Here is a 13,041-nt window from a genome sequence, read left to right as displayed (position 1 = left end):
TAACTAATTCACAACTCTGGAGTTGTTTGCACAAAAAAACAATGGATGGGAACCGAGCAGAGCTGAGTGGCCAAACTGTGGTATTAGGCCAAAATTATTGTCTGGGTTAGATGCAGAAAAAAATTATATTCAGTTTGCAACCTGATGGAGGTCAGTATAGATGGACTAATAGAACAATTCCCACACACTGCTAGAAGGCCAAATATTTTTTCAGAGCTAGATGCAGAAAACAATTATATTCAATTTGCAACCTGATGGAGGTCAGAATAGATGGACTAATAGAACAAGTCCCACACACAGCTAGAAGCCCAAATATTTTTTCAGAGCTAGATGCAGAAAAATATTATATTCAATTTGCAACCTGATGGAGGTCAGTATAGATGGAATAATAGAACAAGTCTCACACACTGCTAGAAGCCCAAATATTTTTTCAGAGCTAGATGCAGAAAAATATTATATTCAATTTGCAACCTGATGGAGGTCAGTATAGATGGACTAATAGAACAAGTCCCACACACTGCTAGAAGGCCAAATATTTTTTCAGAGCTAGATGCAGAAAAATATTATATTCAATTTGCAACCTGATGGAGGTCAGTATAGATGGACTAATAGAACAAGTCCCATACACAGCTAGAAGCCCAAATATTTTTTCAGAGCTAGATGCAGAAAAATATTATATTCAATTTGCAACCTGATGGAGGTCAGTATAGATGGACTAATAGAACAAGTCCCACACACTGCTAGAAGCCCAAATATTTTTTCAGAGCTAGATGCAGAAAAATATTATATTCAATTTGCAACCTGATGGAGGTCAGTATAGATGGACTAATAGAACAAGTCCCACACACTGCTAGAAGGCCAAATATTTTTTCAGAGCTAGATGCAGAAAAATATTATATTCAATTTGCAACCTGATGGAGGTCAGTATAGATGGACTAATAGAACAAGTCCCACACACTGCTAGAAGCCCAAATATTTTTTCAGAGCTAGATGCAGAAAAATATTATATTCAATTTGCAACCTGATGGAGGTAAGTATAGATGGACTAATAGAACAAGTCCCACACACTGCTAGAAGGCCAAATATTTTTTCAGAGCTAAATGCAGAAAAATATTATATTCAATTTGCAACCTGATGGAGGTCAGTATAGATGGACTAATAGAACAAGTCCCATACATTGCTTGAAGGCCAAATATTTTTTCAGAGCTAGATGCAGAAAAATATTATATTCAATTTGCAACCTGATGGAGGTCAGTATAGATGGACTAATAGAACAAGTCCCACACACAGTTAGAAGCCCAAATATTTTTTCAGAGCTAGATGCAGAAAAAAATTATATTCAGTTTGCAACCTGATGGAGGTCAGTATAGATGGACTAAAAGAACAAGTCCCATACACAGCTAGAAGCCCAAATATTTTTTCAGAGCTAGATGCAGAAAAAAATTATATTCAATTTGCAACGTGATGGAGGTCAGTATAGATGGACTAATACAACAATTCCCACACACTGCTAGAAGGCCAAATATTTTCAGAGCTAGATGCAGATAAAAATTATATTCAATTTGCAACCTGATGGAGATCAGTATAGATGGACTAATAGAACAAGTCCCACACACTGCTAGAAGGCCAAATATTTTTTCAGAGCTAGATGCAGAAAAAAATTATATTCAATTTGCAACCTGATGGAGGTCAGTATAGATGGACTAATAGAACAAGTCCCACACACTGCTAGAAGGCCAAATATTTTTTCAGAGCTAGATGCAGAAAAATATTATATTCAATTTGCAACCTGATGGAGGTCAGTATAGATGGACTAATAGAACATGTCCCACACACTGCTAGAAGGCCAAATATTTTTTCAGAGCTAGATGCAGAAAAATATTATATTCAATTTGCAACCTGATGGAGGTCAGTATAGATGGACTAATAGAACAAGTCCCACACACTGCTAGAAGGCCAAATATTTTTTCAGAGCTAGATGCAGAAAAATATTATATTCAATTTGCAACCTGATGGAGGTCAGTATAGATGGACTAATAGAACAAGTCCCACACACAGCTAGAAGCCCAAATATTTTTTCAGAGGTAGATGCAGAAAAAAATTATATTCAGTTTGCAACCTGATGGAGGCCAGTATAGATGGACTAATAGAACAAGTTCCACACACAGCTAGAAGCCCAAATATTTTTTCAGAGCTAGATACAGAAAAAAATTATATTCAATTTGCAATGTGATGGAGGTCAGTATAGATGGACTAATAGAACAAGTCCCACACACTGCTAGAAGGCCAAATATTTTTTCACAGCTAGATGCAAAAAAAAATTATATTCAATTTGCAACCTGATGGAGGTCAGTATAGATGTACTAATAGATCAAGTCCCACACACTGCTAGAAGGCCAAATATCTTTTCAGAGCTAGATGCAGAAAACAATTATATTCAATTTGCAACCTGATGGAGGTCAGTATAGATGGACTAATAGAACAAGTCCCACACACTGCTAGAAGCCCAAATATTTTTTCAGAGCTAGATGCAGAAAAATATTATATTCAATTTGCAACCTGATGGAGGTCAGTATAGATGGAATAATAGAACAAGTCCCACACACTGCTAGAAGGCCAAATATTTTTTCAGAGCTAGATGCAGAAAAATATTACATTCAATTTGCAACCTGATGGAGGTCAGTATAGATGGACTAATAGAACAAGTTCCACACACAGCTAGAAGCCCAAATATTTTTTCAGAGCTAGATACAGAAAAAAATTATATTCAATTTGCAATGTGATGGAGGTCAGTATAGATGGACTAATAGAACAAGTCCCACACACTGCTAGAAGGCCAAATATTTTTTCACAGCTAGATGCAAAAAAAAATTATATTCAATTTGCAACCTGATGGAGGTTAGTATAGATGTACTAATAGATCAAGTCCCACACACTGCTAGAAGGCCAAATATCTTTTCAGAGCTAGATGCAGAAAACAATTATATTCAATTTGCAACCTGATGGAGGTCAGTATAGATGGACTAATAGAACAAGTCCCACACACTGCTAGAAGCCCAAATATTTTTTCAGAGCTAGATGCAGAAAAATATTATATTCAATTTGCAACCTGATGGAGGTCAGTATAGATGGAATAATAGAACAAGTCCCACACACTGCTAGAAGGCCAAATATTTTTTCAGAGCTAGATGCAGAAAAATATTACATTCAATTTGCAACCTGATGGAGGTCAGTATAGATGGACTAATAGAACAAGTCCCACACACTGCTAGAAGCCCAAATATTTTTTCACAAGTAGATGCAGAAAAAAATTATATTCAATTTGCATCCTGATGGAGGTCAGTATAGATGGACAAATAGAACAAGTCCCACACACTTCTAGAAGGCCAAATATTTTTTCAGAGCTAGATGCAGAAAAATATTATATTCAATTTGCAACCTGATGGAGGTCAGTATAGATGGACTAATAGAACAAGTCCCACACACTGCTAGAAGGCCAAATATTTTTTCAGAGCTAAATGCAGAAAAATATTATATTCAATTTGCAACGTGATGGAGGTCAGTATAGATGGACTAATAGAATAAGTCCCACACACTGCTAGAAGGCCAAATATTTTTTCAGAGCTAGATGCAGAAAAATATTATATTCAATTTGCAACCCGATGGAGGTCAGTATAGATGGACTAATAGAAGAAGTCCCACACACTGCTAGAAGGCCAAATATTTTTCAGAGCTAGATGCAGAAAAAAATTATATTCAATTTGCAACCTGATGGAGGTCAGTATAGATGGACTAATAGAACAAGTCCCACACACAGCTAGAAGCCCAAATATTTTTTCAGAGGTAGATGCAGAAAAAAATTTTATTCAATTTGCAACCTTATGGAGGTCAGTATAGATGTACTAATAGAATGATGCTATGGCCAAAAGGTTTTACTTCGCTAGGTGCAGTAAAAAAAATTTTGTTCTATACACAGTTGGTGTAGCTTGCAACACAGATAGGCTACTCCACTGACTAACACACTCTGCAATAGGCCAAAAAGGATTAGCTTTGCTAGATTTAGCCAAATCCTGTGAAAAAAACTTGCACAGCACTGGCACAGACCTGCCTGGCAAAAACTGATAGGAACTGATCTAACTTAGTCCTGAAAAGGACTGCAATTACAATTAGTCTTTACTCCCAACCTATCTATTTAAGAGCACAGACCTGCCTGATAAAAGTCTTAGGAAATGCTGTTACCTAGTCCTTAAAAAGACTGCATTCACAACTATTCCCTACTCCCAAGCTATCTGTAGATTTGTGCGAAAATTGGCCTGAAATTAACAAGGTATAGCGCACACATCAATAGCGGTGCCGTCTAACACGCAGCTGCAGCAGTGAGAAAATGGTGGCGACGGGGAAAATGGCTGGGTCTTATAGGGCAAGGACATGTCACATACACTGCCAATGACACATGCCCTTGCTTGTGTGAAAAAAAGCACTTCGTGTGCGCGCTGCTGATAGGCTGACAGATTGCACCTCCCCACTGTAAATGTGGGAAAGAGAAAAAAAAAATGGAGATCTTCATTATTCCTGCAGAGATCCATCCCCTGCCCCTCCCCCCGCCCCGCTGTACACTCAAACTGGGTATTAACATTAATTTTCATCATTACTGAGAAAAAATCCAGTTATGATTTTGGTGCACGAACAGTTATCGAACATAACCTCGAACAGCCAAATTTTTTTCAAATCGTTCGCGTTCGCCGAACGGCTCGAACACCGCCCAAAACAGCTCGAATTTGAGATTGGCGAACAGTTCAAGTCGAACACCGCTCATCTCTAGAAGGGAGTGGTTTTGTGTGAATGGCATAGAGATCGGGTGGGAAGTCATTCACCCTACCTCCCCTCAGGGTGTGGCTGAGCAAGCTTTAATGCTCAGGCACTATTTTTTTTTCTCTGCTGTAATCTGGAGAGTGAAGTCTCCAGGCTGTGTATGGAAGCTAGAGAGCTGCACAAAAGGACTTTTGCCTGAACAGCTTGTCATACCGAGAGCGGGCGGAACCTGCTCACTTATGGACTGTGCTATACTTTATGTTTTTGTTTTGCCGTAACACCGGAAAGGCTGTGTTTATTTTGCCAAATATGCAGTGCTTATGCCGCTACAATAAAACTGCAGAGGAAATCGTGTCCTGAGTCTACTTCTGGAAGCAGCCGAGTGAGTCGTCTTGCCACAGAGCTTAAAAGATTATTTAGAGAATAGTATACAAAAAAGGTTCATTCTTGTTGGTATAAAAGATGGCGGTCTCAGACCATGTATTGACTACCAGGAACTTAACAAAATTACTGTGAAGAATCAGTATCCTCTGCCACTCATCCCTAATCTATTTAGCCAGCTGTTGGGAGCCTTTGGGTTCACCAGGCTTGATCACAGGGAGCATAGTTGAACTCTATGGCCTGCTCACAGCCAGAAGCCGTAGCTTTGATTTAAGAAAAAAAGCAGCAAAAAGAACGCAGCATTTATGCTACTTGTGAACACAGCCTCAGCATTACAGTTTTATTACATTTTTTATGGGTTTAATTAAGAAAAAATATCAATCACACTATTTTTTTTACGCCATTTACCGATCCCCGTAAATAATCTGATCACTGTGCTGTGCCAGTCGTTACGATTACAGGGACACCAAATATGTCCATTTTATTTGATGATTTGTGATGTTCATTATTTTTTACAAAACACATTAAAAATGACAATATTTTTTTCATTATCAAATGTTTTTCTTTATTATTTTTTTAGCAATTTTATATGCTGAAAAAATCTCTTATTCTCCCTGTAAAATAAAATTATATATAGTACCCAGCAGTGTATATAGATCAGTACAATAAGCATATTGTCAAAGCCTGCAGTACAGATCAAGTAGACAGAATTCTAGTTATAATTTCACTAGAGCTTGTGGCTCAGCAGGATAAGTGTCTGCTGTGTCATTAATAAGGGTTCAAGCCCAGGGACACACAGGAAAAATATATATATTTTTGTAATTATTCACACATTTACTACTTTTATTTATAGGATCAAAAAATAATTTTCTTCAGCTCAGTATACAGGCACCATTAAAATACATTGCTATACACAATGTATTTCTATGGAGATGTATTCTTTGCTTCTGTACTGTCGGTACTGTCTGTGCTTCTTGACTCTACACTGCATTGCCTGCATTGTAGAGTCAAGTTAACTAAATCCTCCTATGTTTAGCAGTGAGTGCTGTAGCTCAGTGGTTAGAGATAAAGCCTCTGCACACTGAGTTCCCAGTTCAAGTCCTGGCAGATGTGATCACAGGAGAAAGAAGAGTTGAGTGTAATTTAATTTATTTACTGACAAGTTAGCAAGACTGGGCCATGAAATATCTAAAGACAGTTTTTTCAAAGGTTTTATGGACTGATGACATGAGAGTGACTCTTGTCAGACCAGATGGATGGGCCCATGGAGGATCAATAATGGGCACAAATCTCCCCTTCAACTCAGATGCCAACAAGTTGGAGGTGGGGTACTGCTATGAGTTGACATTAGTAAAGATGAGCTACATGGATTTTTTCGGGTTGAATATGGACTCAGAATCAACTTCCAAACCTACTGCCATGTTTTAGAAGACACTTTCTTCAAGCAGTGGTACAGGAAAAGCCTGCATCTTTCAAGAAAACCATATTATTATACTATACAATGTTCCATTGCATTCATTGAAGTACTCCACTGAGTGGCTAGCCAGTAAAGGCCAAAAAGATAAAAGAATAATGACATGGCCCAGTGTACCATACAAGTGTAACCTAGAAGTGTGCAGGTCAGAAGACGTATACAGCTATGAATTATACCAGAATTTAATATGATGTATACAGACTGAACCTTGTCATCTATAACCATCGTATTCTAATCAACATCTATTTATCCATTCCTCCTACAGGTATTCCCCATGCTCTCATTTCCCCTATCTCTGCTGGCTGTACTGTGTTGGTATGTCACCCAGCTTTCCCCATGCTGTGATTTCCCCTTCCTCTGCTGGCTGTACACTCTGGGTATGTCACCCAACTTCCCCAAGCTGTGATTTCCCCTACCTCTGCTGGCTGTACTCTCTTGGTATGTTTTTCACCTAATCACTAGTGTTGAGTGAGCATGCTCGACACTGCTCGGTACTCAACCGAGCATCACGCTACTCGGGATGTTCAGCGAGCACCAAGCATTTCCGGGTTACTCGGGCGGGAGCTCGGGTCTCTGCCCTGCATGTTTGGCGCTCCTTACAGAGCCAATGAACATGCAGTGATTGCCAGCCAGTCACTGTAATGCCACAGCCATGTTATTTGTGGGCATTACAGTGATTGGCTGGCCGCACAGCATCACCTCGAGTATTTAAAACCGGGCGTCGCCATCTTGGACACAGTCGCTCCGGATCAGACAGTGTAGGGACAGCGCTGCTGATTTAGGGAGAGTTATATCCTGCGAAATAGTTAGTGTAGGGTCTGTAAAGGCTGCCAGATCAAACAAACAGTCCTTCCCAGATATCAGGCAGACATGCAGGCTGTATATGAGACGCAGTGGTTATACCAGCAAAAGCTGCATTACAGTCCTGTGTGCTTCTGTTGCTGAAATCGCTGGACTTAGCTCCAGGTCTCGGGGGCCAGGAAAAATCCTTTTTTTTTCATCTAAATCCTCTTTTTTTTTCCCTCCTTCGCACTGAACAAATAACCGTCTTATTAATGTTTTGGTGTCACTCCCCCCCCCCCCCCAAAAAAAAGTGTGTCTCTGATTTTTCAGACACAAATATATCTGTTGAAAATAGTATGGTGTAGGCCCGAGAAATAGAAGTGTGGTTTTGAAGTTCCACGGGTCAAATCTCTGTATTATGGTGCTTTTGGCATTTTTTGCTGTAAAGAAAAACAGTAGTAGTGTCTCCTGATTGTTCAGACACAAATATATCTGTTGAAAATAGTCTGGTATACACAAGTAAATTATAACTGTGGTTTTGCTGTTCCACGGTAAAAAATCTCTATTATCCTGCATTGGGCATTTTTTGCCATAAAAAAAAAAATAATAGTGTCTCCTGATTGTTCAGACTAGTGTTGAGCGAGCATGCTCGACACTGCTCGGTACTCGCCCGAGCATCACACTGCTCAGGATGTTCGCCGAGCACTGAGCATTTCCGGGTTACTCGGGCGGGAGCTCGGGTCTCCGCCCTGCATGTTTGGTGCTCTTTACAGAGCCAATGAACATGCAGGAATTGCCAGCCAGTCACTGTAATGCCGCAGCCATGTTGTTTGTGGGCATTACAGTGATTGGCTGGCCGCACAGCGTCACCTCGAGTATCTAAAACCGGGAGCAGCCATCTTGGACACAGTCGCTCCAGATCAGACAGTGTAGGGACAGCGCTGCTGATTTAGGGAGAGATATATCCTGCGAAATAGTTAGTGTAGGGTCTGTAAAGGCTGCCAGATCAAACAAACAGTCCTTCTCAGGACTAATATCCATCCCAGATATCAGGCTGACAGGCAGGCTGTATAGGAGAAGCAGTGGTTATACCAGCAAACGCTGCATTACAGTCCTGTGTGCTCCTGTTGCTGAAATTGCTGGACTTAGCTACAGGTCTCGGGGGCCAGGAAAAATCCTTCTTTTTTCATCTAAATCCTCTTTTTTTTTTCCTCCTTCAAACTGTGCAAATACCCGTCTTATTAACCTTTTGGTGCCCCCCCCCCCAAAAAAAAGTGTGCCTCTGATTTTTCAGACACAAATATATCTGTTGAAAATAGTCTGGTATACACCAGTAAATTATAACTGTGATTTTTTTTTTCCACGGTAAAAAAATTCTATTATACTGCATTTGGAATTTTTTGCCGTAAAAAAAAACCTAATAGCGTCTCCCTGATTTTTCAGACACAAATATATCTGTTGAAAATAGTCTGGTGTAGGCCGGACAAATACAAGTGTGGTTTTTGCAGTTCCACAGGTCAAATCTCTATATTATCCTGCTTTTTTGCATTTTTTGCTGTAAAGAAATACAGTAGTGTCTCCTGATTGTTCAACCACAAATATATCTGTTGAAAATATTCTAGTGTAGGCCCAAGAAATACAAGTGTGGTTTTGCAGTTCCACGGGACAAATCTCTGTATTTTCCGGCTTTTTTGCATTTTTTGCTGAAAAGAAAAACAGTAGTGTCTCCTGATAGTTCAGAAACAAATATATCTGTTGAAAATAGTCTGGTATACACCTGTAAATTATAACTGTGGTTTTGCTGTTCCACGGTAAAAATCTCTATTATCCTGCTTTTGGCATTTTTTCCAATAAAAAAAAAACTAATAGTGTCTCCCTGATTTTTCAGACACAAATATATCTGTTGAAAATAGTCTGGTGTAGGCCCGCGAAATACAAGTGTGGTTTTGCAGTACCACGGGTCAACTCTCTGTATTATCCAGCTTTTGGCATTGTTTGCCGTAAAAAAAAACAGTAGTAGTGTCTCCTGATTGTTCAGACACAAATATATCTGTTGAAAATAGTCTGGTATACACCAGTAAATTATAACTGTGGTTTTGCTGTTCCATGGTAAAAAATCTCTATTATCCTGCTTTTGGCATTTTTTGCCGTAAAACAAAAACTAATAGTGTCTCCCTGATTTTTCAGACGCAAATATATCTGTTGAAAATAGTCTGGTGTAGGCCTGAGAAATACAAGTGTGGTTTTGCAGTTCCACGGGTCAAATCTCTGTATTATCCTACTTTTTTGCATTTTTTGCTGTAAAGAAAACCAGTAGTGTCTCCTGATTTTTCAGACACAAATATATCTTTTGAAAATAGTCTGGTGTAGGCTAGAGAAATAGAAGTGTGGTTTTGCAGTTCCACGGTTCAAACCTCTGTATTATCCAGTTTTGGGCCATTTGTATCTAAAAATAAGCAGTTTGAGTATGTCGCTCACTGTTCAGCCACAAATATCTATATTTAAAATAGTCTTGTATACATACACCAGTAAATTATAACTGTGGTTTTGCTGTTTCATGGTAAAAAATCTCTATTATCCTGCTATTGGCATTTTTTGCCGTAAAGAAAAACAGTAGTAGTGTCTCCTGATTGTTCAGACACAAATATATCTGTTGAAAAGAGCTTGGTATACACCATTAAATTATAACTGTGATTTTTCTGTTCCACGGTAAAAAATTTCTATTATACTGCTTTTGGAATTTTTTGCCGTAAAAAAAAACTAATAGTGTCTCCCTGATTTTTCAGACACAAATATATCTGTTGAAAATAGTCTGGTGTAGGCCCGAGAAATACAAGTGTGGTTTTGCAGTTCCACGGGTCAAATCTCTATATTGTCCAGCTTTTTTGCATTATTTGCTGTAAACAAAAACAGTAGTGTCTCCTGATTGTTCAGACACAAATATATCTGTTGAAAATAGTCTGGTATACACCAGTAAATTATAACTGTGGTTTTGCTGTTCCACTGTAAAAAATCTCTATTATCCTGCTTTTGGCATTTTTTGCCGTAAAAAATAAACTATTAGTGTCTCCCTGATTTTTCAGACACAAATATATCTGTTGAAAATAGTCTGGTGTAGGCCTGAGAAATAAAAGTGTGGTTTTGCAGTTCCACGGGTCAAATCTCTGTATTATCCTACTTTTTTGCATTTTGCTGTAAAGAAAAACAGTAGTGTCTCCTGATTTTTCAGACACAAATATATCTGTTGAAAATAGTCTGGCGTAGGCTAGAGAAATAGAAGTGTGGTTTTGCAGTTCCATGGTTCAAACCTCTGTATTATCCAGTTTTGGGCCATTTGTATCTAAAAATAAGCAGTTTGAGTGTGTCGCTCACTGCTCAGCCACAAATATATATATTTAAGATAGTCTAGTATACATACACCAGTAAATTATAACTGTGGTTTTGCTGTTCCATGGTAAAAAATCTCTATTATCCTGCTTTTTCCATTTTTTGCCGTAAAAAAAAATAATAGTGTGTCCTGATTGTTCAGACATAAATATATCTGTTGAAAATAGTCTGGTGTAGACCCGAGAAATAGAAGTGTGGTTTTGCAGTTTCACGGGTCAAATCTCTGTATTATCCAGCTTTTGCCATTTTTTGCCGTAAAGAAAAACAGTAGTAGTGTCTCCTGATTGTTCAGACACAAATATATCTGTTGAAAATAGTCTGGTATACACCAGTAAATTATAGCTGTGGTTTTGCTGTTGCACGGTAAAAAATCTCTATTATCCTGCTTTTGGCATTTTTTGCCGTAAAAAAAAAACTAATAGTGTCTCCCTGATTTTTCAGACACAAATATATCTGTTGAAAATAGTCTGGTATACACCAGTAAATTATAACTGTGATTTTTTTTTTCCACGGTAAAAAAATTCTATTATACTGCATTTGGAATTTTTTGCCGTAAAAAAAAACCTAATAGCGTCTCCCTGATTTTTCAGACACAAATATATCTGTTGAAAATAGTCTGGTGTAGGCCGGACAAATACAAGTGTGGTTTTTGCAGTTCCACAGGTCAAATCTCTATATTATCCTGCTTTTTTGCATTTTTTGCTGTAAAGAAATACAGTAGTGTCTCCTGATTGTTCAACCACAAATATATCTGTTGAAAATATTCTAGTGTAGGCCCAAGAAATACAAGTGTGGTTTTGCAGTTCCACGGGACAAATCTCTGTATTTTCCGGCTTTTTTGCATTTTTTGCTGAAAAGAAAAACAGTAGTGTCTCCTGATAGTTCAGAAACAAATATATCTGTTGAAAATAGTCTGGTATACACCTGTAAATTATAACTGTGGTTTTGCTGTTCCACGGTAAAAATCTCTATTATCCTGCTTTTGGCATTTTTTCCAATAAAAAAAAAACTAATAGTGTCTCCCTGATTTTTCAGACACAAATATATCTGTTGAAAATAGTCTGGTGTAGGCCCGCGAAATACAAGTGTGGTTTTGCAGTACCACGGGTCAACTCTCTGTATTATCCAGCTTTTGGCATTGTTTGCCGTAAAAAAAAACAGTAGTAGTGTCTCCTGATTGTTCCGACACAAATATATCTGTTGAAAATAGTCTGGTATACACCAGTAAATTATAACTGTGGTTTTGCTGTTCCATGGTAAAAAATCTCTATTATCCTGCTTTTGGCATTTTTTGCCGTAAAACAAAAACTAATAGTGTCTCCCTGATTTTTCAGACGCAAATATATCTGTTGAAAATAGTCTGGTGTAGGCCTGAGAAATACAAGTGTGGTTTTGCAGTTCCACGGGTCAAATCTCTGTATTATCCTACTTTTTTGCATTTTTTGCTGTAAAGAAAACCAGTAGTGTCTCCTGATTTTTCAGACACAAATATATCTTTTGAAAATAGTCTGGTGTAGGCTAGAGAAATAGAAGTGTGGTTTTGCAGTTCCACGGTTCAAACCTCTGTATTATCCAGTTTTGGGCCATTTGTATCTAAAAATAAGCAGTTTGAGTGTGTCGCTCACTGTTCAGCCACAAATATCTATATTTAAAATAGTCTTGTATACATACACCAGTAAATTATAACTGTGGTTTTGCTGTTTCATGGTAAAAAATCTCTATTATCCTGCTATTGGCATTTTTTGCCGTAAAGAAAAACAGTAGTAGTGTCTCCTGATTGTTCAGACACAAATATATCTGTTGAAAAGAGCTTGGTATACACCATTAAATTATAACTGTGATTTTTCTGTTCCACGGTAAAAAATTTCTATTATACTGCTTTTGGAATTTTTTGCCGTAAAAAAAAACTAATAGTGTCTCCCTGATTTTTCAGACACAAATATATCTGTTGAAAATAGTCTGGTGTAGGCCCGAGAAATACAAGTGTGGTTTTGCAGTTCCACGGGTCAAATCTCTATATTGTCCAGCTTTTTTGCATTATTTGCTGTAAACAAAAACAGTAGTGTCTCCTGATTGTTCAGACACAAATATATCTGTTGAAAATAGTCTGGTATACACCAGTAAATTATAACTGTGGTTTTGCTGTTCCACTGTAAAAAATCTCTATTATCCTGCTTTTGGCATTTTTTGCCGTAAAAAATAAA

This window comes from Phyllobates terribilis, unplaced genomic scaffold (genome assembly GCF_046119375.1).
Source record: "Phyllobates terribilis strain yellow unplaced genomic scaffold, ASM4611937v1 Scaffold_1__5_contigs__length_1240528914, whole genome shotgun sequence".
Taxonomy (NCBI): domain Eukaryota; kingdom Metazoa; phylum Chordata; class Amphibia; order Anura; family Dendrobatidae; genus Phyllobates; species Phyllobates terribilis.
The sequence above is the reverse complement of the archived record's forward strand: the minus strand, read 5'-3'. Positions refer to the sequence as shown.